The sequence below is a fragment of the Rhinatrema bivittatum genome, chromosome 8 (assembly GCF_901001135.1).
Source record: "Rhinatrema bivittatum chromosome 8, aRhiBiv1.1, whole genome shotgun sequence".
Lineage (NCBI taxonomy): Eukaryota > Metazoa > Chordata > Amphibia > Gymnophiona > Rhinatrematidae > Rhinatrema > Rhinatrema bivittatum.
This window is the reverse complement of record NC_042622.1, coordinates 133,027,206-133,054,313: the sequence shown is the minus strand read 5'-3', so window position 1 is coordinate 133,054,313 and position 27,108 is coordinate 133,027,206. Positions and strand designations below refer to the sequence as shown.

The 27,108-nt window shown below is 42.7% G+C and overlaps 1 long non-coding RNA gene across 1 annotated transcript; it reads right to left on the bottom strand.

Moving 5' to 3' along the window:
- Nucleotides 1–469: 469 nt before the first annotated feature.
- LOC115097782 lies at nucleotides 470–25,571 on the bottom strand. The gene is made up of 4 exons (XR_003858331.1): nucleotides 25,442–25,571; nucleotides 3,437–3,710; nucleotides 1,454–1,530; nucleotides 470–547 (listed from the first exon to the last, which is right to left on the bottom strand). It is a non-coding gene; the product is annotated as an uncharacterized LOC115097782 (long non-coding RNA).
- Between the last annotated feature and the right edge of the window lie 1,537 nt (nucleotides 25,572–27,108).

The following is a 27,108-nucleotide window of genomic DNA, read 5'->3' as shown; positions in this document are numbered from 1 at the left end:
TTCCTCTTTTTTTGCTGTAGATGAGATCTGGTCATGAAGGTATGTTTGTTTTAAAATATATTTTATAGGTAAGTGCTCTGGTAAGTAAAAATGACACTTTAAAAGCAACTTTTGCGTGGGAAGCTTTAGCTTGTGTCTAAAGAAAAGGAAGATTGCAAAATTAAATTTTTATATGTTATGTGTTAGAGTAAATAAAGAGGATTTATGGCAGCTAGCATTCCTATTTCTTTTCTCAAAAATAAAAAATGTTTTCAAGTGTCAAAATTGTTCCCATAGGAAGTATTGGGAGTGGCACAGCTATGACCCTGGACGTATGTCACCCTCTAGCAGGAAAAAAGTGCCTATGTGTTTTGGTGAATTAATATTTGTTGATATGTCTGTGGAGAGAGAAGAGGGGGGTAAATGGTAGCTCCTCCTCCTGGGAATTACAAATGTCTTTCTTCAGACTGTGATGAACATCTTTACTTACCTCAAGGATCTGGTGAATAGCTCCTTTTATGACAATTTATATTTGGTAAAACTTGATTACTTCCCACTTGTTTAGCCTCTGATGGCCAAAATGATTTTGGATCAGTCGTGCCATCATTATAAAAGAAGAAAGAAAATACAATGAGTTTACTATTGTTAAAATTAAGGTTACCCTCTTCATAGTGATTAAGAAGACAAGAAAAAATTATAGTCGTTAAATGTGGCACGGGTTATATGTTTTCTAAAGTTCCATAAAAGTGAATGGAATAAAACAAGTAGCAAGACGAATCATTTTCAAAAACTTACTAGGGAAGGCAATATTGTTTATGCCAGTTATTTTGTTAAAAAGGAAATATTATGTATGTCCCCTATTTTATAGACCAGTTCTGAATCTGGGGCACTTTCAGTCCTAAAATAATTTGTGTATGTGGGTTATGTCCTCCAAGAACATTTGTAATCCATGTTCATGGCTAGAAGTCCCTATTAGGATATTATATAAAAAGCTCATCAGCCAGTGCCCAATAAAATCTATTTTGAATATAAAACTTAAGATAAATATCATCTTTGTTAACAATATATGAACAAATCGATACATCCTAAACTGCATTTAATTATGAATAGCTTATTTACAAACCTGCATGGATATGGTGGTCAAAAGTCATGAATGATAGGTTTTTGGAAGCAATGAACTCACAAGTTTTGTTTTTTTTTATTTACATTTTTTATTATTACTTCTTGTTGTTGACACATCAACAAAATAAGCAATTATTGAACCAGTATTCGTACAATTCAGCTTAATGCAACACCACCATCAGAACTTCCACCCTTCCCCTGCCCCCACATCCTCAGATGTTTTCTAATGTTCAACAGGCTGCCAAACCTTTTGAAATTACAACAGTCTCTCTCTTCTAACAGCAGTAAGTTTTTCTATCAGATGTATTTCACACAGTCGTTTAACTGCAAACAAGTCGGAGCTGCCACTTACCTCTAATTGGATGCTATCGCTCACCAGGCTGCTATTACTACTTGTAATATAAGCTGATTTGTTCTTTGATACAGACCCTATTGAGAAATGAAATAAAAAGATTTTTGGGTCCCAATCCAACTGGTGCATGCCATCTGTTGCATCAGCCTATGAACTTCTTTACAAAAAGGATCAATAACAGAGCAGCTCCACCTAATGTGTTCTATGGAACTCATTCCCCACACTCCCTCCAACACTTATTGAATACCTGTTCATATATGCTTTGTAATCGAGATGGTGTAAGGCACCAGCAAAAATAAACCTTATACACATATTCCATCAAATGTGCAGAAATTGGCATCTTGGCAACATGTTCTTATATCTTCCCAATCAGCTTCTATACAACAATTGAGATCTTTCACATTTCCTCATGCTTAAGTTTCCCCCAAGGATAAGAAACCGAGTGCTTATAAATCTTAAGGCTGGAAACTTTAGCAGATAGCATTTCCAAACTGTACAAGCAACCCTCAAGTAAGTTGTGCCACCATCATGTTCCAGAGAGTGTCGGATTTGGATATAAGCAAACAGATCTGAATGCAACAAAGCAAATTTGCCCCAGATTTCAGCAAAACTTATCGCAAACCCTTTCACATAATTGCCCTATGGAACATAGCCCCTGCTTTTCCTATCTTTTAAAAAAAATACTGCCTCCCATCCTGGAAAAAACCCTTTGTTATATCCAATAGAAGTAAGTGGTAAACAAAGCCCCTTCCCCCCCCCCCCAAGACACCATTCATTTATAGCATGAATCCCAGAGTTTTAAAGTGCCTTGTATATGAATTGAGAGGAGAACCATGACCCTCGATCTTTTAACAACCCAAGGGCAGTAGGAATGCAGGATATCCCCCCCCCCCAAAAAAAAAACCAAAACAAACCCACCTGTTCAATATGGACCTATTGTTTTACCCTAGCCACTCTAAAACGACTTTTAATTGTGACACCAAAAAAATATTTCTCAATATGTGACACTCCTAAGCCTCCCATCCCCTTAGGCCAGTGGTTCTCAACCCTGTCCTGGGGACCCCCCCAGCCAGTCGGGTTTTCATGATATCCACAATGAATATGCATGAGAGAAAATTTGCATGTTATGGAGGCAGTGTATGCAAATTTTATCTCATGCATATTCACTGTGGATATCATGAAAACCCGACTGGCTGGGGGGGTCCCCAGGACAGGGTTGAGAACCACTGCCTTAGGCCAAAACAGCCTGCTCCTTTTCACCCTTGGAGGTTTTTGCCTCCACATTAAGAAACATTTTTTTGAATCATAGTAAGTATAGCTTTCACAACCTCAATAGGCAAGATTTGAAAATAATAAAAAAGCCATAGTACGGCTATCTGCCCCACCCATGACAGTGTCCCAGACATCCACCCTTGCAAGTCTCTGAATATATATCGTAATAATGAGGGACAATTAATCTCATAAATTAGTTTTCTTTCCATCACTATTCTGACACCAACTTATTTTAAAGTTTTGTCGCACACCCAAATGTAAAGAACTCCTGTAACAATTCCATTAGTATACTGGAGATATAAATATTCAATATTTCAGATTTGTTATTATTAACTTTAAATCCTGAAACTTTTCCAAACTTCTTAAGTTCCACCACCAAGCCCTTTAATGAAGTTTCAGGGTTTATTACGGAGAAGATCAGATCACCCGCACAAAACGAGATTTTAAATTCCTCCTTCCCCACTTGTATCCCTGCCACCGCCTCATCTCCTTGTACTCGAGCTGCAAAGGGCTCCATTACAAAAGCAAAGAGTAGCAGGGAAAGCAGGTAACCATGCCTCGTTCCCCTTCCCAAAGGAATATTCCCCAGTGACCCGGACCTGTGCTTCTGGGCCCTCATATATTTTCCTATCCCATGCACAAAAATGAACTCCCACCTTCTGCTGTTGCAATTGGTGGTCCACGGGCTGCTCCACAGACTACTGCTCTTACCTGAGCTGCCTGAGCTGCGGCGGGACACCGCTGCTGACCTCTCCCAAGCTAGCCGTCCTTCTCCAATGCAGTGAGATATGACTGATAGCTCCCGTGCTGCGTGTTCCCTCTAGGCGCGAGCATCTTTTGTCGGGCTTTAAAGAGACCGTGGTGGGGAAAAGCCCTGCGGCCCCTGAAGATAACATCACTAGTACTGGCCTATAAAAGGCCCATCTTCCCTTCACCTTTCATCTAGCAGTATGAGTTGCCAGCGTCTTCATTCTTCAGTTCCAGCCTGAAAATGTACCGAGAAATGGAATAAATCCTTGCCTTCAGTCCTTAATGTATTAATAGTGCAGAAATGCCTTGCAAGAATTAATGCTAGTACAGAAATTGTGTTATTAAGAGAAACTCAGTTCAAATTGCTCCATCAAATGTATTTTTCTCAAATCAGAGCCTTTAAAGCAAGGATATGCTCTATGGATATTTCTGTTAAACGTAAGAAGGATCAAGGGAGTTTTGAGCATGGGTTTTGGAGCTGTGAGGTGATAGAAAATTTTTGGAAGAAAATACAAAAATATGTTCTATGTGGATTAGCCTGAACAGGATATCGGTGCCAATGTGCCCTAGTGTTTGGCTTTTCCCAGGCTGAAGCAAGCACAATGTATATTTCTGGACGTTAGTTTAATAGGTAAACAAGCCATTGGTTGAAAGACACTGGCGCTCCCGTAAGATTATGGCAATCCAAAATGTTTAATTATTAACTTTTGATTATTTGAAAGCGAAAAATCAAACAGGTAAAAAACAAGAGTTAATGTTGGAGATTTGGCAAGACTTTATTCATGCACTGACACAAGAAACAAGAAATTATGTTTATAGTTTATAACTTATAATGGGAAACATAGCTCTTTGTATTTCTATATCTTATATTTCATTTCCATGCATTTATTCCTCATCTGGCTCACATTTCATATATTTCATATATGTTTTTATTCTGGCTGGATGCTATTTTCAAGGGATATAGTTAGTGAGACCACTGATTTAGTCTGAAAGGTGACTGTTAGGCTATTCAGATTTCTTGGGGTACTTGAAATGTTATAGATCCACACTTGGATATTTTTCTACTTGATCAGAATTGGAGGAAGGGGGAGGGGAGAGGGACAAAGGGATAATGGGAAAGATGTTTGTTTGTATGTAAGTATATATATATATATATATATATATATATATATATATATATATATATATATATATATTTGGTCAAGTTTGTAAGTAAGGCCAGCTATGGGATGTTATAATTCCTGTTCATGGTAAACCCAATAAATAAAGATTAAAAAAAAAATTCAGAAGAACAATGTTGTACAATGGACACGAAGCATCTGAAATAGTGAGCAAAACCATATATATAAGCAGCTTACCCAAAAACTTAAAAACACTCTGGACAAAGTGTTAGCTCTAGTAGAAAAACAGCAAATGAAAGTGAAAGTTTATCAAACTATACAAAGAAGCGGACAAAAAGAGTCCATCAGGGAACATTCATTTAACTGCAGACTATAGCCATATACAGTCTGGCTAACACAGGCAAAGTTACCATTAATGGGTAGAAAAAATGACATGTATTTAAAGGACTAGAAATGGTGCGAAAGCGATAAAACCATATATACAAACAGCTTACCTAAAAACTTGAAATCATCTAGTGGAGCTTCAAAATCGGGCAAAAAAGCAGAACTCCTCTAATATAGGTCTGAGAGAGAAATTGGAGCACTGGGAAAATCAGTTCTGCCGGAACAACATCCATATAAGAGGCCTGCTGGAGTCCAGTGAGTACACAAATTGTGTGGAGGTGATGAGGTGGATAGGCAAGGCATCAGACCCAATTCAAATTAATGTTGCGTGAGCATATAGATCATTGGGCCAAAGACATCAAAACCTGCCCTGGGACAGAGAGTAATTGATAATTGCAGTTAGTAATGTCAACTGATCAGTGGGGTCATTCCTCCATAGGATTCTTTGCCAGATGTGGAGGGGGCAAAGAATTGGTGGGGAGTTGGGCTCGAAGATGGAAGGAGGGGGAGTTAGTTGTGGGGGAGGGGGAGAAGCAATGGTAAAGGGATACTGGGAAGGTGCTGGGGTGATAATAGTGTATGAGGATAGATGGGAGATGGGATGGGTTTGTTTGTAATAGCAGGCTTAAATATTTTGACCTTGAATGTTATAGGGCTAAATGTGCCAATGAAGCAACAACTATTATTTAAAGAAGCGTCTTGGTTGAAAGTGGACCTGGTGCTGATACAGAAGAATCATCTAAGAAGGATAGATGAGGGGGTGTTGGCGCTAAGGAAGGATTATCATCACATTATTTTGGCTTCTAATTGATTGAAAAATAAATGTGGGTGAGTTAGATGTAATTTCAAAGATCTTTGGATATTACAGTTTTGGATGTTCAGAAAGATACAAGATGATGTTTTTTTTATTTATCAATGCAAAGATGGGAGAGGAAATGGTTACCATAATAAACTTACACTCCAAATGTGGAGCAAAGTCCATTTTTTGATATATTGACAGAACAGTTGATTTCTTTAGCCAAGGGACCACGGATAGTGGTGAGAGATTTTAATCTAACTATAAAACTGAATTTGCATATCTCGGTCAATCTGGGCATTTCCCAGAGGAGAAAAAGAGGAAAAGTACTTAATATGATTCGTGCCCTGAATTTGGTGGATGTATGGCAGGCAAGAAAGTCCATCTCCAGAAACTTAACTTTTTATTCTAATCTCCATGGGACATACTCTAGGACAGACTTTATCTTAATGTAGTTGGTATAAGTAGCGGAAATTGAGAGTATAACATGGTTGGACCACACCCCAGTTTTGGTAGAACTTAGAGAGTTACAGCCTCAGAATAGAGAAAAACTCTGGAAATTGAATGTTGCCCTGTTGAGAAATGAATGAATATGTTGTAAAATTGAGAAAGAGATTCAAGAATATTTAAATAATGACATGGAATAGGTGGAGCCTAATATACGGGCCAATACAGTAAAAGTCGCCACTCTCCTGTGCGCGCAATTTAGTATCGGCCCACATGCAAATGAGGGCCCGCGGTAAAAAGAGGCGCTAGGGACACTAGTGCATCCCTAGCGCCTCTTTTTTGACAGGAGCGGCGGCTGTCAGCGAGTTTGATAGCCAACGCTCAATTTTGCTGGCGTCCAGTTTCCGAACCCGTGGCTGTCGGCGGGTTTGAGAACTGACGCCGGCAAAATTGAGCGTCCGGTTTTCAACCCGCGAGCAGATTTAAAAAAAATTTTTTTTTTTAATTATTTTTAACTTTTGGGACCTCCGACTTAATATCGCCATGATATTACCGTAAGTCAGAGGGTGTACAGAAAAGAAGTTTTTACTGCTTTTCTGTACACTTCCCCGGTGCCAGCAGAAATTAAAATGTGCGGTAATAAGGGGTAAAGCTAGTGCGTTGAAAACGCGCGTCCAAACGCGGGTTAACAGTGCGCTCCACTGGAGCGCACTGTACTGTATCGGGCTGATAGTGTGGGATTGTTTAAAGGCGGTGGTAAGAGATAAAGTGATAGGGTGGGCCTCACAAGAGGAAGAGGGAAAGGGAAAAGCTAATCACTACTTTATTGATTCCATTAAAAACCTGGAACAATAAGCATACAGGATCCAAGAGGATTTGGGATAAATTGGAAATAGAACATGGTAAATTGAAAGGTCACTAAGCGGATTCTATTGACTATCAAATGCAGCTATTTATTTATTTATTTATTTACTTATTTGTTTTTATACACTGACATTCAAACATGGGTATCACATCGGTTTACAGTTAACTAAGCAAGTCTTTTTTTCAGTTAGGTAACAAGACCTCCAAATTGCTAGTGCATATATTAAAAAAAAAGAATAGGGCAGTCTCAAATCACACATATTAGAGGAAGGGATGGGTCTGAGATATTTATTTATTTATTTATTTAATTAAAGTCTCTTTTATACCGACGTCCGTTCACACATCGCATCGGTTTACAATTAAACAGGAACAGTTGGGCAGAGCCCTTACATATAACATAGAAATACAAGTTAACTTTTGGGCAGGGCCCTTACATGTAACTGATCCTGGGAGTAATTGTCCTATTTACAAACAGGCCGATGCAATACACTGCACTCAGCCGAGTGCACTGTTTAACCCATGATTGGACTCGGGTTTTGGATGCACGTCCACAACCACTTATTCTAAAAGGGGATTAATTTCTGAGTAGCCCAAAAAATGTACAGAAAAGCAGAAAATACTGCTTATGTGTACTTCCTCCGACTTAATATCATGGTGATATTAAGTCGGAGGAACAAAAAGGTCGAGAATGCTTAAAAAATTTTTTTTTAAGAAATGTGCCGGCAGTCAGGTTAGGAAAAGGGATGCTCAATTTTACGAGTATCTGTTTTCCTAATCTGTGAGCATCCATTTTCCTAACCCTCTGACAGCCACTTCTTCTGTGCGCCTAGGGGTGCACATTTATCCCTAGCACCTCCTTTTTAATGCAAACCCCCCCCCCCATTTAAATATTCAATCATGCTCCCAGGAGAGGTGGCTGTGCGCACATTAGGAAAGTGGGCACTCAATACTGATCGCCCATTTTCTGCGGAGATGTATTGGATCAGCCTAAAAGTGTTGAGTTTCCTACACTCAGTTTGCAGCAGCAAGGCTTAGATAAGGAAATCTTAGAATTTGAGATTTTACAGCTATTAAAAGCCTGAAGGTGGATAAGGTACCAGGGATGAACAGGTATACAGTACATTTTTATAAACAGATTGGGGATTTATTGGCTTAACCCTTGGGGGCCATGTTCAATGTGCTTCAAAAGGAGGATGGTTTAGCATCATCTATGAAGGCAGCTTGCATTACTGTGCTTCCTAAGGAGGGAAGGGATAAAATGGTATGATGGTCATATAAATTGATCTCTTTATTGAATGTGGATTTTAAAAAGTTTTCAAATATTCTGGATGTTCGATTGGCTGGGGTTATACTGGAGCTGGTACATGAGAATCAATCAGGTTTTATCTGAGCCAGGTACACTGCAGATAACATCAGGCGGGTATTTAAATTAATTTTGATACTCAAAGAGATAAGATTCTCTCATTACTCCTGGCAATTGATGCTCAGAAAGCATTTGATTGTGTGCATTCGCCATATGTTTGGTCTATTGCAGATGTTGCTGGCATGGACCCTTAGGCTGAGATGGGGTTGACGCAACCTGCAGGGAGGAGCCCTCCAGGGCCCCACTGTCAGCAGGCGGACTCAGACGAGTCAGAGGCCTAACTGGAGCTTCGCCTTTACCAACCCTCGTTCATCTTGGGTTGAGCCTTCGCTGGCAGGTCTTAAGAGATTCTCTGACGTAGCAGAGTCAGAGCAGAATGAGATCAGGTGAATCCTGAGACAGGCTGAGATCAGCAGCAGGTGGCATTTGAGGGTATCCCGGAGACAGACAATGGTCAATGGATGGTGGCAAGCAAGGATGTCTGGGAATAAGGTCAAGTACTGGGTATCCGTCCATAGGGAAGAAAGGATGGATAGGAAGGGCAGGAAGGCAAGGAGCAAACAGGCAGGTGAGGAACATGTAGAAGAACTGAAGAAGGACCACAGACCCTGGAGTCAAAGACAAGCTGGAACTGAAGAACAGGGACAAGATATAGCTGAAGAATGAAGACAGGCTGGACTGAAGAACAAAGATGCTGGCAACTCAACTTCTAGATGAAGCAGGCAGACCTAATGCCAAGGTGAGGAGTGAAGGGAAAAGGGTCCTTTTATAGGCCAGGACTTATGACATCATCTTTAGGGGTCGCAGGGCTTTTCCCGATGTGGTCCCTTTAAAGTCCAAGCAGGAGCCATCAGTGGTATCTCGCTGCATCGGAGAAGGATAGCTGGCCTGGGGGAAATCGGCAGTGGCACCCCCACCACAACTTGGGCCGGAGATAAGAGCGGCGGTCCATGGGGCAGCCTGTGGACCACCAATCGCAATAGTACCATCCCTCTTAAGCCTCCCTCCCGAGGCTTTGAGTTTGCGGAGGTACCAGTGATGAAAACTCCTTTGGACTTTTACTGGTTTCTTGGTTGGTAGCTTCTACAATCAAACAATTGTTTTTTTTCCCCATAGTTCATGCAATTACTGAGACTGAAGCTGAGCCACAGAAAAAGGGATGGTCTCTTCTGGGCTGCTTTGGCAGAGAACAGGACCCACTATAGGGATGGGGCGGATACCCTTTTTTCAGAATCCGGACTGGTAGGAATAGATATAAATGTGAGGTTCCTTCCCTTTTCCTGCTGAAGTCGGATATGCAGGATTTGTATCTCATAATTTTTTCGTGTGATTAGTATGGTTGTATTACTTTTCTAAACTTTCATATTTGGACCACTCTTGTCCCAACTGTTCATGTAATTGTCCATAGACTATTTTAAGGGTTTTTTCCTAGAGATGCTGCAGAGAGGTTTGAATTCCTCTGGACTCCCTGCAAGGAGTTGGAAATGTCGGAAGAGTGGAGACCACAATTACTGCTTGAGCCATGCCTTTGGGCACCATGCAGGATTCGGAGTATCTGGGCCCCCAATGGGTGAGTTCCAATGTGGACCAGTTAAACTGTGGCTGATGTCGCTGGAGCCAGGGCAGGCCTAATATAATCGGACTCACGGCTCTGGACAATATGTGGAAGCTAATGACCTCTGTGTGAGAGGAGTCAATACATAGAGTGAGTGGCATGGTGGAATAAGTCACCAGTTCCAGGAGGGAATCTTTGTAGATAGGCAAGAACATCAGAAGTGGAGTCACAGGGACTGTAGGAATCACGAATCGATCAACTCTTGTTGTATGAAGTTCCCCCCTGGAGCCAGAGTCCACTAAGGACTATGTGGAGAATCGTCTAGAGGACTATCCCAACGAAAGAGAGGTGGCAAAAGGTTGTAGTTTGGCTTCCTTATTACATATGCCATCTTTGTCTTCTAATTTACGGACAATACTGAGGGATCATAAGATAATCTTGCATACTCTCAGAATTTGGCGGATGGCTCAGCGCCTTCTTGTTGAACCAGGGAATTTCAAATTCTGTATGACTTCTTTGATATGCAACCCGCAGGTTTCACCTAGTACATTTTCCCCAGAATGGACAACAGCTGGCCTGAGGTTTTTAGGTTAGCTGGTCGAGGATGGTTATATACGATCTTTTAAAGACTTCCCTTCTTCCACTCGATATCTTTATCCGCAATTATGTAGAGATATTTCTTGGTCTATTTTAATTGATCAGATATTGAAAGAATGTGAGGGGGTGGTATGTTGTACCTCCAGGCCCTGTCATTTGATTTTAGTCCTTTATATTTCTTTCAGGACTAAACTAGGGGATTCAGGGACTTCTCCTGGTCTGATCGAACAATGGACTGTAGCTTTGAAAGAAGTCTGGGACAGTAGGGATTGGAAGTCTATTTGGAAACATTCTCAAAGAATTACAATATGTTGTAAAGGTCAAGAGTTGCTTTTTAAACTGGCCTGCAGATTGTACTGTATAACTGTTTTTTTTTCTTCAAGATTCAGTAACAATGGGGTAGGGTGTTGGAGGGGATGCAGGCAAGCAGGAACATATTTCCATATGTGGTGGGAATGTCGGAAGATACAGGCTTTCTGGGCGGGCATTGCAGACTGCATATCAACTATATGTTGATAATGTTTAGACATTATAATTAAGCCGCCGTTTCTTTTGTTTCATTGCCTTTTCTAGTTCTCTTCAGTTACACTGTCCTATACCTCTGACTAGCCTAGCCTCCAAGTTAACTACCCTTGTTATATGTAACTTCCGCTTCTAGTGAATTGTTCTTGTTTAAGTTATACTCTTTGTTACATGTAAACCGATCTGATATGAAATTTTTTCATGAAGGTCGGTATAGAAAATTGTTAAATAAAATAAATAAATAAATGTTCTCATTCGTTAGAACCGGATTCAGCATTATATTTGTTGGGCTGTTGGCCAAACTGTTTCAGCATGCAGGGTCATAGAAGACTGGTGGGACATCTCCTTAATGCGACATGTCTGATGGTGGCCCACATGTGGAAGCGGATTCCTTCACTTCAATGCTGGAGAAGCAAGGTCATGGAAATTGCTTGGATGGAGAAGCTTACGTTCCAGTTAAAAGACAAAGCGGACATTTATAATAAGGACTGGGGGCCTTATTGAGAATGGAGAGAACTTGAGATGAGCTCCTCAGAGTAATGTGATGGGGTTATATAGCCTCCTCTTATTTTCTGGGGGTATTTTGCTATGATATAGGTTATGGGTCCTCACTGTAAAACCGGTAATATTAACGGTATGTTATATGTCTTATAATTTTTGTTCTGTGTGGTTTAAAATAAACTGTTTAAAAAAAATGAGTGCTTCCAGTGAGGAAGGCAGCTCCCAGGCAGCCAACACACCTTTAATTCTAGGTGCTAAGCCTTCCAAGAACAGGGTGAGCAAGCTATCTCCCCACCAATTCAACCGTGTTGCCATAGTCCTGAATTCTATGGCGTAGTCTGCCAGAGTTCTGGAGCCTTGACGGAGATGGAGTAAGTTGGAATCCATAGTAGTCATACGACCTAGCTGTTCGAAGATTGTCTTGAAAAGATCCGTAAATTGTTGCAAGTTGTGTAACAAGGATTTGAGCATTCCCAGAGAGGAGAGGCCCATGCTAGGGCCTTCCCGTCCAATAGAGATAGAATGTAGGTGATCATGGTCAAGTCATCTGGGAACAGTTGTGCTTGCAACATAAAATGCATATGGCACTGGTTCAGGAAACCACGGCATTGCTTAGGGTCTCCAGCGAACTGGGATGGAACCGGTAACTGAGGTATGAGCCGATTGGTTACCGGACGTGGTGCTGGTACCACTACTGGCGGAAGCAGAGTAGCAGGTATGGGAGAGCCATCCAATTGAGCAGTAAGACGATTTATATTGACAGTTAAGAGTTCCAAGGCCATCTGTAGTGTCTGTAATTTCTGAGCTAAGCCAGAATTAGCCTGAAGGGCACTCAAATCGGCAAAGTCCATTGTCTCAGCAATCTGATGTGGGCAAGGACTTTTAGGAGACCTGTATGTCCCTACTATTGACAGGGGGACTCATATGAGGCAGCGGTCCAACTGAAGCTTCCCTTCACCAGCTCTCGTTTTCCTCAGGTTGAGCTTTTAGGTGCCAGGGCCAGCAAGTCTTAGGAGGGGGAGGTCTGTAGACGGTGAGGATTCTCTGATGTAGCAGGGCCAGAGTGGACCAAGATCAGGCAAATCCTGAGATAGACTGAGATCAGCAGCAGGTGGCGTTTAAGGGTGACCCCGAGACTGGCAATAGTCAGTGGCTGGCAGCAAGCAAGGATGTCCAGAAATAGGCCAAGGTCAAGTACCTGGTATCCGCCTGTAGGCAAGAAGGGATGGATAGGAAGGGCATTAAGACTAAGAGCAAATAGGCTGGTGAGGAAACATAGAAGAACTGAAGAAGGACCACAGACCCTGGAGTCAAGGACAAGCTGAACCAAAGATCAAGGACAAGCTGGAGTTGAAAAACGAAAACAGACTAGAAGAGCTTTGTGTTTAATACTCTGTAAAGCTCTATTAAAGGTTGCACATGAACTACCTTTCTTCCCCTGCCCCCAATAAAATCTTCACCAAGGGTTCAATCTCCCCAAACTCAGGGCATTTCCTAATTATTTCTAATGCATAATGTCTTAGTTGGAGATATGTATAAAAATCCCTATGCGGAAGAGAAAATTCCTGCTGTAACTCTTGAAAACTCTGAATATATCTTCTATCTCCCATAAAGATCTGCATTAAACTCTTGAGTCCTTTCTCTTTCCAGATTTGAAAACTAGGATCTTCTATCCCAGGTGAAAATTGTGAATTGCCTTGAATTGAGAGGAAAGGGGTTAATCTGGCTGATCTCAAATAACTGGCACAAGAAATACCAGGATCTCCATGCCATTTCCGATAAGTGCCCTCTAAGAGATATTGGAACATTCTTCTCTACTTGAAGCAAGGAATTCAAAGAGATAGGAAACGTCCAAGTTGATAAAAATTTTAATGGAGTAAACTTGGTAGTGTCAAAAAGGAAGTCTGTAATGTAAAGAAGCATACAAGCCAGATTGTATAACTTTATGTTAGGGCAGTTTAAGCCCCCCTAGTGAGCAGGACATACCAAAGATTCCAGAGATAACTTTGCCTTTCCATATGAATTCCCTCACATTCCTGTTAAACCTTCAAACATCTTTTTTTAGTAAGCCATATTGGGAGCATTTAATCATTTAGGAACTTCTATAATTTTTATCAAATGAATCAGTCCTATCAAAGAGAGAGGAAGGTGTTCCCAGGCCTTAAAATTATCTTCCATTTTCCTAAGCAATGGTCTTACATTTAGCTCATAAATATATACCCCCTTTTACTGGGATTCTAATACCTAAGTATTTGAGTTCTGTTGTGACCCATTTTAAAGGAAAATTAGTCCCCCATTCATTACGTAGTTCCCCAGTTACGTCTAAAACTTCAGACTTGTCATGATTAATCTTTAGGCTGGCAAACTCCCCAAAGCATTGCTTTATATATAAGACCTTATCCCGTGATGTTCTAGGATTGGTCAAAATCAGACTTAACATCTGCAAAGGCTGCAACTTTAAACGTTGATCTTTCAAATGAAAACCCACTATAGATGCATCCTCATTTATTTTCCTTATTAACGGGTCTATAGCAATATATATAATAGAGGGGACAGAGGGCAACCCTGCCTAACTCCTCTACCAATAAGTATATCTTAAGATTTGCAACCATTCACCACTATAGTAGATGTAGGTAAATGATATAGAAGTGAGATGTACTTTAATACACTACCCTCTAGCCCATATTTCCTCAAGACCGGAACATATAAGGACAAGATACTCTGTCGAATGCCTTTTCCAAGTCAAATCTGACAGCTATGGCAGGAATCTTATCACTACAAGCCTTCATGGTTATGATTAATTTTACTACATGTGAACCTGCCATTCTACCTTTAACAAAACCTACCTGACTATCTGGGATCAGCCTACTCAATCTATCCGCAAATATTTTAGCAAGTATTTTCAAGTCACAGTTTGGAAGGGAAATCAGCCTATAAGATGCTGCTTTCTCAGTTATGCATGCGGTTATGCGCGAAGATATGTGCGCAGCTAGGCGCATACTTACGCGCACATTAGGCTCACAGGCTGGCCCGCATCGCGTTGGACGAAGGGGGGGAAAATGGCACCGCCACCAAACCACGCACAAGATGGCGCAGCCATGGATCATCATGTGGAGTGTCCACCAAGCCTGAAGCGGGGCCTAGTCCATCGGGAGGCCGCTCAACCTACTCGGAAATCCCCTTCCCTCACCCGAATGGGATCGGGAATGCTAAGCAAAGAGACCGGAGAAAAGACTTACCGAAGCCCTTCCACGTCTCTGGATCGGAGGAGTTCTTCTCTACTTACCTGGTCTCAGCACTTTCTTACTGAGTACAGAGACTGCCTCCAGCTGTGTGTGTGTGTGTGTGGGGGGGGGGGGGGGGGGGGGAGTGTTGCGCCGGAGGTGGACCCTTGGCCCGAGGTGGGGTTGATGCTACCCGCAAGGTCCCCACCGGACGGCAGAGCTGGCTGAGTGATGGAGGCCGACTGGAGCTTCGCCAATACCAGTCCACGTTCCCCGCAGTTTGAGCCCTTGGGTGCCGGGGCCAGCTGGTCTTAGGCAGGTCTCCGTCCGAAGACTCCCAGTAGACAATGTAGTATTCAGCCAGGGACCAGCAGTGGTAACAGGAAGGAGGAAGCGGGTCCAGACGAGGCAGAGATCCAGAGACCCAGGCGCCAATGGAAAACTAGAGGCAAGAACAGGCGGTGCCCGAGTAGTAGAAGACCAGAGCCTGAAAGGCCAAATCCAGGGTGATACCAGAGGAAGAGGTGGAGAGCAGCCTGGTGTCGGGGCAGGCAGCAGACAAGGAAAGGTGGTCAAACAAGCGAGGGTCAAAACCAGAAGTCAGTCCGAGCGAGGTCAGGCATAGCAGGGGTCAGAGTCAGAAGTCAATCCAAACGTGGTCAAGCGTAGCATGGGTCAGAGCCAGAAGTCAATCCAAACGTGGTAAAGCGTAGCAGGGGTCAAAGCCAGAAGTCAGTCCAATGAGGAAAAAGCAAAGACCAGGAACGGATCAGGACAGGAACGTAGACAAGATCAGGAACCAGGAACATAGACAGGACCAGGAACAAGCAACAAGCACACATGGAACATGGAGACCTGTTGCCAAGGCAAGGAACTAGTGGCTGGGCCCTGCCTTGTATACCAGGGCCCAGTGTCATCATCATCCGGGGCCATGGGTTGGATTCCCACCGTGGCCCCTTTAAAACCCGGCAAGGCGTGTGGGCATGCCTAGAGGATGGCATGGCGCTGGATGGCGGCATCTCCCCACAGCACATGTGGGGAGACTCGCCAGGAGACAGAGGGGTCCGCGGAGGAGCCAGGGATGGCAGAGGAGGCTCGGGAGCGTAGATGGCTGCCCACAGCCGCAAGGGAGGAAGAACCAGGGCTGGAAGCTGGGCGCCAAGGGTAAGTGGGCCCAGATGCGGGCCTGCCGTGGACGGGCCACGCAACAGGGAGAGGGCTTAGGCCGTCACTGCCATGCTCGGCTTCTGCACCCACTGCCTTTCAGCTGATTCAGCAGCAAAGTCCATGCCGGAAGCAGGCTACCGGACCAATCATCTCAGGAATTCTCAACTGGGGGAGGGACCCTTAGGTATCACCGCAGGAGAGTGGGGCTCGATCTTCCTTTCAAATTAAAGGTAAATTTCTCCTTCGAACTAGTGCTGCAATCCCGCTAAACACCACTGCTGGTGTGGGGATAGTGTCATCTGCTAGGAGACGGAGAGATACTGAATGGATGAGGTCACCTCAGGGGTATATCTAGGATGACGTCAGCTTTGAAGCCTGACTCCATCTCCTAGCAGGGGAGCACATAACCCACTGATCCTGAGTCCATCTGGGTACATGCTAGGAAAGGATCTTTCCCCATCGATGCAAGAACAATGATATAGGCTTTATTAAACCCCGCTGGAAATTTTCCTGCTTGAAAGCACCCATCAAAAAAATTTTGTAACACCCTAGTCACTTTAGATCTAAGATCTTATAAAAATTAAAACCATCCAAGCCTGGAGTCTTGTTTGATTTCCCCTCCTTAATCACTTTGAGAATCTCCTGCTCTTCAATAGGTCTCTTCAGATATTCCAATTGGCTTGGACTCAATCTGGGTAGAGTAAGATTTTTAAAGAACAAGTCTTCTTCTGCCTCTCCCTCTTGTCTATCCTCTGAATAGAGTGATTCATAACAATCCTTAAAAATTTCACAGATCTCTTTACTTTTCCCTGTAATATCACCCTTACTCTTTTGCATTTTCTCAATGTAAGACTTTCCTTTCCAACTTTTAATTGTGCTAGCTAGCAACTTACCGGACTTGTTATCAAAACCAAAAAAAATTATGTTCCACATGCTGCAACATTTTTTGGGCCCTCACATGCAGAAGGAATTTAGACCTTCAAACGCTGTTTTATATTCTAATAAAGTTGTATTGCAGTGCTGTTGGATTAATTTTTGTTTTAAACATCTAGTCTTTTCCTCTAACTGCAGAATATTCTTATTCAAAGACTTATTTTTCCAACATACGTATGAGATTATATCTTCTCAAGGAATGATTTGCTAGCTTCCCAATATAGAATGGGGGAATCTACAAGCCGGTTATTATTGCTCTCTTAATTTTCCCAATTTCCTCTCAGATATTCCTTAAATTCTACATCATCAGCCAGGAAGCTAAGGAATCTCAATAAAAGCTCTATATTTCCTTCTGAGCTAATGTTAATATCTACCCAAATCAAAGAATGATCAGATATCATAGTTGAGCCAATTTTAGCAGACACTACTTTTGGGAAACCACCTTGGGACAATAAAATATAATCAATTCTGGACAGAGATCCATGAGCCGAGAGAAGTGCATGAAGTTCCTAAAAGAAAGGTTAAGAACCCTTCGTACATCTATTACTTGTAACATTTGCAAAGATATGCAATACCTTTTGTTTGTCCTTTCCTCAAAATTTGCCTGCCTATCGATTTATCAAATACAGGATCATATACACAATCAAAATCACCTAGTATTACGAGTGTTCCTTGTACAATTTTAATTATTTTCCCTGCCAGCTCTGTAAAAAAAAACCAAAAACCAAAAAAAAACCCAAAAACATGGTTATATTCATTCAGGGCACACAGATTGCATACGTTAATTCTTTTCCATTTAATTTCCCCAAAAGAATAATAAATCTGTGATCTGTGAGATCTTTGATTCTTTGGAAATTAACCGTTTTCCTAATTAAAATAGCTACACCTCCTTTCTTTCCTTTTGCAGCTGAAAAGCATTCCTTCACCGCACTTTCCCCTGTGGATAAATGTATTTCTTCAATACATGCTATTGCCGCCCTATGTCTATGTAGAGCTTGCAGTATTTTGTTTGCACTTTATAGGGAATCCCAGGCCATCTACGTTCCAAGATATCTCTTTAACAGTAGCCTACTTTGTTTTCTCCTCCTTTTGGAATTCAAAAAGCCAATCCTACTCTTAGACCGCTGAATATTGCTATAATTTCCCTCTATCCCCTCACCCAACCCCCTCCATTTTCCCTGTTCCCCTCTCCCTCCATTTCCCAATCTTTACTCGCATTTATTCTCTATTCGAGAACATAAGAACATGCCATACTGGGTCAGACCAAGGGATCATCAAGCCCAGCATCCTGTTTCCAACAGTGGCCAATCCAGGCCATAAGAACCTGGAAAGTACCCAAAAACTAAGTCTATTTCATGTTACCGTTGCTAGTATTAGCAGTGGCTATTTTCTAAGTCAACTTAATTAAGAGCAGGTAATGGACTTCTCCTCTAAGAACTTATCCAATCCTTTTTTAAACACAGCTATACTAACTGCACTAACCACATCCTCTGGCAACAAATTCAAGAGTTTAATTGTGCGTTGAGTGAAGAAGAACTTTCTCCAATTAGTTTTAAGTGTGCCACATGCTAACTTCATGGAGTGCCCCCTAGTCTTTCTATTATCTGAAAGACTAAATAACTGATTCACATCTACCCGTTCTGGACCTCTCATGATTTTAAACACCTCTATCATATCCCCCCTCAGCCGTCTCTTCTCCAAGCTGAAAAGTCCTAACCTCTTTAGTCTTTCCTCATAGGGGAGCTGTTCCATTCCCCTTACCATTTTGGTCGCCCTTCTCTGTACCTTCTCCATTGCAATTATATCTTTTTTGAGATGCAGCGACCAGAATTTATGCAGTATTCAAGGTGGAGTTTCACCATGGAGCGATACAGAGGCATTATGACATTTTCCGTTTATTCACCATTCCCTTCCTAATAATTCCCAACATTCTGTTTGCTTTTTTGACTGCCGCAGCACGATTTCAATGTGTTTTCCACTATGACGCCTAGATCTCTTTCTTGGGTGGTAGCACCTAATATGGAATCTAACATTGTGTAACTATAGCATGGGTTATTTTTCCCTATATGCATCACCTTGCACTTATCCACATTAAATTTCATCTGCCATTTCAATGCCCAATTTTCCAGTCTCACAAGGTCTTCCTGCAATTTATCACAATCTGCTTGTGATTTAACTACTCTGAACAATTTTGTATCATCTGCAAATCTGATTACCTCACTCGTCGTATTTCTTTCCAGATCATTTATAAATATATTGAAAAGTAAGGGTCCCAATACAGATCTCTGAGGCACTCCACTGCCCACTCCCTTCCACTGAGAAAATTGACCATTTAATCCTACTCTGTTTCCTGTCTTTTAGCCAGTTTGTAATCCACAAAAGGACATCGCCACCTATACCATGACTTTTTACTTTTCCTAGAAGCCTCCCATGAGGAACTTTGTCATAAATCATGTGCACAGGTACTCCCCTTCGCCCAACCTCATTTATTTTTGTTTAGACCTCCTTCTGTATTTAACCTTTTTATGAATCATAGCCCCTCATTAAAATAAAATAATCATTGTGAGTTTAGCTTTCACATATCCCTAAAGATAATATGCCAAACATAAAAAAAAGAAAAAAAGAATTTTTAAATTTATTCTAACTGCACCCAGAATCATGCTGCATCCCAATAAAAACTAGGTGAAGCAATAAGCAATTCTCTGTTTTGCATCTCAGTCTATAGAACACTTGACCAGACTAACAAAAATCAGAGATCTGCACATTGGACAATCTGTCGCTGTAGCTCCTGAATGCAGTCTTAGCAGTTTTAAAGGCCATCCCTGGCATGACCTAGTTTCCCCTTGTTTTCTTCTTATCACAATATCCACCCAAGCTGCAGCGCTGAAATTTCGACTTCAGATTCTTTCCCCAAGTTCAAGTCTGGATTTTCTACTCAAGAGATCATCTTTGGCATGATCTGCATGCAGTTCAAATTGCTGTTTTCCCTTTCTTCTCTTTTTTTCTTTCTTTCCTCCTTTTTTTTATAAATTGCGAGAACAACTTCTATTCTTCCTCTCCTTTCCTGCTACAGAGCAGAATCCCTCACAGACCTGCCTGGCCAAAAACCATTACAAGCAGTCATCTAGACGCCAGTCACCCTCCATTAATGTGCACAAGATCAGGTCCTCTTCTCAATCAATCTACAAGAACATTTTGAATGGTCCACATGAATAATACCATGCCCAAAACACCTTGCTCTCATGTCCCAAAATAATACAATTTTTTAATCCTCCAAGTAAACATTAGGATCCATCATTTGATCTGCATTGCCAATAAGCAGCCTGACTTCTGAAACTTTATTGCAATAGTACACAATAACTCTTGAACAACAGCAGTAACGTTTAATTGCAGCTTACTTGTTAAATTAAGATGCTTATAACTTATTTATGAACTGGCGAGCTTTCTCCACTTCTTCAAACAACTGAGATTTTCCTTCATACCATATTCTGAGCATTGCAGGATATTGTAAGGTAAACTTAATTTGCTGCTGATGAAAGCTGCACACAGCGGGTGGAATTCCCGATGTTTTCCTGAGACAAGAAGGGAGTAATCTTGGAACAACTTTATGGGAGTATCTTGGTATTTCAGTTCTTTTACCTTTCTAAATTTTTGCATCACTCTTTGTTTATGAGCGAAGCTAAGCAATTTTGCCAATGTTATTCGTGGCCTGGTCTCTCCCTCTTGCCTACTGCCCTGGCAATGCACTTGCTTAGTCTTCAGTTCTTCCCGCAGCTCGGGGATTTTCAGAGCCTCCGGAAGCCATTTCTCCAGAATTTCTGTCAGCTTGGTTTCAGCTACTTCCTCTAGTAGGCCAATTATTCTTATGTTATTCCTGCACGACTGATTTTCTAGCTCATCAGTCTTCCCCTTCCTGTAAATTCAATAGTTTCTCAAGTTTACAGATTCTATATTCATGTGATATCGACTCATCCTCTACCACTGAAATCCTGCCATCCATGTTATCCATCTTAGAGCTGAACCCTGATGGTCGTTTTTAAGTCTGTTATTTGGTAAGATATAGATGACAGCTTCTCATTTAGAGCCGAAACCACCACTTTTTTCAGCTCAGTAATCATTTCTTTAGAGAGGCCTGCATCGGCCGAACATCCCGCTGCAGCGGCCATTTTCCCTTCTCCCCCGCCAATTTTTTATTTTGCCCCTTTAATGGGCATAATGTTAGGCAATTTGTGCATAAATTGGTCTATAGACATATAAACACTCATTGGATTAGTTTTCCTTCCGCTTACAGACCCTTTAAGAGCAATGATGCCACTGATACGAAGGGAGGGTACCCGGAACCTTGAGAAGCACGTCTTCCCTGGCTCACCACATTATGTGACCTCTTCTGAATTTTATTGTATTATTAGGTTCCCTCATGACACAGTTCTCATGAAACACGGCCCATGTCAGGGGACCATCTACCTTGCTATGCTTGCATACTACAAGTCTGCTTAATAAAACTGGAATGAACTTTTGATAAATTGTATGGACATTTGTAATGGTTATATCCTTCGTCTTGATTTGCTGACACACTCTTAGGCTAACCAAAACAGCACTGCCACAGTTTATATGCCAATTTAGTAAGCTTTTATTAATGCCCCTGGTCAGAGCACAGCAATTATGCTGCCATCTTGACCAAAAACATCACTTTCTCCAGAAACCCACAAGTTCTAAGAGAAAGAGTGTGGGTTCTCATAAGATTTTATTTTGCATGCTGTGGTACTTTGCTGCCCAGGTGGTTACTTTAGTAGCCAGGTAAGATTTTAAGAGCCATATAAAAAAAAGTGGCATCTCAAAACTTCACACTTCATAATATTTTATGTTAAATATCATCAAATGGTGAATCTAAGCTTAGCGCCGTTTCGAGCTTTGACTCAGAAAAGAATTAGAGGAAAAAGTAAGAAGGTGCAGGGTCCTCACTGCAGATGGCTGGGGGAGGAGGGGAGGAAAGAAATGCTAGGTGAGACCAGATGATTGTATCCAGTCCCAGGTCCATGTAAACATGGGGAGGGGAGGGGAGGGGAGGGGTGGGGGGATGTCTTCAGGACCCTCAGGCACAAGATTCACAGTCACTCCAATGACTCAGTCTTCATACAACAGATGGTTTTCCAACAAATAAAAGTTTTCTGAAAGGAAACTTGTTCAGTAGTGATGATTTGATAAAGTATCCGTTTATATTAGGGATTCCAATTCTAAGCGTTCATAAAATGCAAATTTAGTGATTAATTTTTCAGGCAATTAGGGGTTTTTGGTGGGTACCATAGTTGTTTATTGGTGTTTTTGCAGTGCAAATTAACATTTTGGCACATTTTTAGGTGGATTCAATTTAATAAGGCATAAATTCGTTTATCTTAAAATGTTTACATGCTGTGTTACAAGGTGAGTGTGTTTGTGTGAGGCTAGCATGAAGGTGGAAAGGTGTGTGTGGCTAAAAGGGGTGGCAGTGTGTGTGTGGCCGAGTAGATCCCTTCCCACTGTATTTTCCCACCTCTTTCACTCCCCATTTCTTTCCACTGCTCATATGTCCTGTACTCCTCCTTCAGCTGGTAGGGCTTGGGCTCCTTGCCGGCCTGATACTCCCATATTCCTCTTCTTGGGCTGGTAGGGCTTGGGCTCCCTGTCAGCCCGCTCTGATGACAGCATCCAACTGCTGCTAGCAGCAGCTGGATGGCATCATTGGAGCACCTAAGGTAGGCCATTTTAATTTTTTTCAGATTACAGCAACAAAAAACCCCACTTTCCCCATTGGGGGTATATTAATGAAGTTTTTGGATTTTAACCAAAAATTAGAATCCCTGGTTATAGTGAATGCATATTTCAGCAATATCATAAATCTTCAACACACTTTCTTAAAGTTCCTGGTCCTATCAGTCAGGATCTCCTTTTGGGAATGACTGTAGTGACTTCTATGCAAAAAGGATCCACAACTATCAATACAATCCCAAAACACTATTTGCCTATGTATCTGACCTTACCAGCCCCACCCACAACCCTCCCCCAAACGACAGCCCGGACAAAATCTGCGAAGATTTAGCGCAATTCTTCAGCAACAAAACCACTAGCCTGATTGCAAACATCCTTAACACCAACGCAAAAACACCCAACCACCCAACATATCCTTTCCCTCCTGGGCTCATTTCAATCTCATTGCATCAACTGAAGTGAAGCCAATCATACGAAGTACAAACCTAGCCACACACCCCCTTGACCTCATTCCAATAAAATTCCTTAAACAAGTCTCAAACATCATTGCCAAGCCAATAGCCGACATCATTAACCTCTCCTTGGAACAGGGTATCTTCCCGGACAGTCTCAAATCTGCAATCATCAAACCTATCCCCAAAAAACCGAATCTAGACATCTCAGACCTTGCCAACTACAGACAAATCTCCAACCTGCCCTTCATGCCAAGATCCTGGAAAAAACTGTCAAACAGCTCTCCGAACACCTAGAACATCACAACATTCTTAACCTGGCTCAACACGGTTTCGGAAAACTCCTCAACACAGAGACACTTCTTCTATCCCTCACCGACTCCTTTCTCAGAGGCCTGGACAAGAACACATCAGACCTCCTGATACTCCTTGACATTTCCACCGCATTCGATACTATCAACCACAACACCCTGCTAACCAGACTAAAAGAAATTGGTCTTTGTGACACCACACTCAAATGGTTTGACTCATATTTCTCCGGCAGATCCTACTCAGTAAGAATAGAATCATCTCAATCCAAACAAATCCCCCTACCACACGGCGTACCCCAAGGTTCATCCCTCTCCTCCACCCTGTTTAACATCTACATGCTCTCCCTCTGCAACCTTCTTTCCAAAAAAGGCCTTACATATTTCTTATACGCAGATGACATACAGATTCTGCTCCCCCTCAAATCATCCCTCGAAAACTCTAAAAACCTGGGTCACCCACCTGTCGGATATAACTCAACTCCTCGCTCAGCTGTCACTCTCCCTCAACCACAAAAAAACTGAAATCCTACACATCACCAACAACGCCAACCGCAATCTCAAACATCAAAGCACAACAACCCTCCCAAACCAACAACTAACCCTTTCAGCAAGAAACCTCGGAGTCACTCTGGATACGGAAATCAACCTCAAAAAGCACATAAACACCATCAAAGACGGATTTTTCAAACTCCAGACCCTCAAAAGACTCAAACCGCTCCTCTTCCCACACGACTACAGAACCGTCCTCCAGACCTTACTATTCTCAAAGCTTGACTACTGCAACTCCCTTCTGCTCGGTCTCCCTGCCGCCACAATCAGACCGCTGCAACTACTGCAAAATGCAGCAGCCAGATCCCTCACAAACAGAAAGAAATCGGACCACATCACTCCCATCCTCAAGGACCTCCACTGGCTACCCATCATCTTCCGAATACAACACAAAGTCATATCACTCATCCATAAGTCACTCCACAACGACAAATTGAATTGGTTAAGCACGCCACTACGATACCACACACCCCAACGAAACTTCCGTTCCTCTAACACTGGTCTTCTCCACATCCCCACCCCAAAAGAAGCACATCTAACCACAACAAGAGAATGCGCACTGTCCCTAGCCGGACCCTCACTTTGGAACCACATTCCAGCACAACTAAGATCTGAACCCTCAACACAACTCTTCAGGAAACACCTAAAAACCTGGCTTTTCCAACAAGCCTTCCTCCAATGATCCTATCCCCCCACCACCACCTTTCTTTTTAGGACCATATTCCCGTTCGACCCTTGTTACACATATTTTTCTGCTTCCAAGACCCATTTCACATGCTCATTATGTTCATTACTTTTCGTTATAAGAACTCAAGTTTCATTAAGTTGCATTAGAACAGATTCGTACCTACTTATATTTATTATATTTTTTATCATGTTGCCTCATTAGAAAGACACAAGAATATGTTTCATTATGTTGCATTGTTAGAAATATGTTTCGCTGTAAGAAATAAGCACCCCTCCCCGCTTATTTCCTTTCCGTTATCTGTAAATGGATGTGACATCACTGATCTAATGTCGGTATATAAAAATGTATAAATAAATAAATAGTGATTCCTATCTGCAAGGCAGCCCTTGTACTTCAGTTTCCACCATGCAGACCGGCTTGAATCTCCTTCTTTCTCCTACTCTTTATTTCTCTTTTTCTGTACTCCTTCCTTCTCCTTTGATTGAAATACCAGGTGGGCACTTTCTCCTCACTCTCCTTTAGATTTAGTACCAGGATGATACCAGTACACCAACTAGAAAGGTTAATGTCAGACTCCTCCTCCACAGCAATATAGTGCAATAAAATGCTACAGGTTCCTAGAACATTTCTAGAGAACCAATTGGCAGAAACAATACAAATTCAAAGAGGGATCTTCTTTGGCAAATGTGGAATCTCTCCAACCGAAAAGAGAACAGAGTGGAGGGGGGTGGGAGGGGAAAAACTTACATCGCCATTCCATTAAGACAGAGGCTGTTGCGCTGGAGGTGGACCCTTGGCCCGGTGCAGGATTGGTCAGACCCAGAGAGTGCCTGCCATCAGGAGGCGGAGCACACAAGAAGACAGAGGCTAACTGGAGATTCGCCAATAACAATCCGGGGTTTCCGCAGGTTGAGCCCTTGGGTACCCAGACAGCCTGGACTTAGGTGGGCCTCAGAGGGTCTCCCGGAGAGGTAGCGGAGAGGTGTGCCCACCATGAGCAAAGGTGTGCGGCTGGTGAAGAATGGAGGAACTAGACCTAACCAGGATCACCGGAGACTTCTGGAATGCAGCAGGAGATGAAGGTCCTCCGGGCGAGATAGGCAGCGCCTATTGGTCCAGGCTGATGTAGGCCATGGGCAGTGTCCAAGCAGGCAGAACTGGTGGTCACAGGAGCAAACAGAGTATCCAAGTGTAGCGCAAGGGTCAAAGCCAGGGTATCCATCCTAGGGTGGTCAGCCAAAGCAAGGGTCAGTTCCACGATCAGTCCATACGTAGTCAAGATGAGCAAAGGTCAGTCCCAGGCAGCGGTCAAGCGTGGTCAGGAGACAAGCAGTGGTCAGTTCCAGGCAGTGGTCAGATATGGTCAGAAGACAGGCAGTGGTCGATTCCAGGCAGCGGTCAAATGTGGTCAGAAGGCAGGCAGTGGTCGGTTCCAGGCAGCAGTCACACATGGTCAGGCAAGCAGAGGTCAGTACCGGGAATCAGTCTGAGAAGGTACGACAAGAGGAGGAATGAAGAGCAGGAATCAGGAGAGACGCTAGAACACAGAGAGGACCACGGGAACACAGGCATGCAGGAGAACTGGAACAAGACAGGAACACAGGAGCATTGGAACAAGACAGGAACACAGGAACAAGACTGGATCAAGGAAGCAGGTAAATGCAGGAACAAGGAACAGCAAACTAGTTACACTGAGGTGTCGACTCGATTGCCAAGGCGAGGCTCTGGGGCCTGGACCTCATATATGCATATTAGTTGAGGTCATCATTAGGTGCCGCGGACTGGCTTCCCGCGCTGGGCCCTTTAAAGGGCCGAGCGGTCCGTGTGCGCGTGCCTAGGGGTGGGGCCGACGCCGAGCCCCAGCGTGAGGAGCGCTGAGAGTCGGAGGGCCCCGATGGGCCTGGAGGTGCCTGGGGGTGTCGCAGGCGAGAGGCACTGGCGGTGGCTGCAAGGGACGAGGAGCTGGTGCTGGTAGATGGGAGCGTGAGGTGAGCAGGGCCAGTCTCGGCACCAACGCGGCCGGGATGCGCAGGAGGCTTTTTTTTTTTTTTTTAACCACGTCTGCCTCTAGAACTCTCTAGGGGTCACTATACTAAATAATGGAGGAACATTCCATAGGGAAAATGCATAAGCACATGGTTCAATCCATCTACTTACTAGGGATGTGCAATCATTTCATATTGTTTTTGAAATGAAAATGCATAAAATTGTTTTAATGTTAATTCTGATATTGGGTCCCCTTCTCCACCAGCTGGTATCTATATAAATAAAAATGTTAAATAGTTTGGACAAAATCGCTAATCTCAGAAACCACTGAACCGATTGCTTTCAAATTTGGACACAACCTTCATTTCGCACACAGGAAGGTTCTTCTGTACTTACATTACAGATGTGTCACACCTGTGACAGGTAAA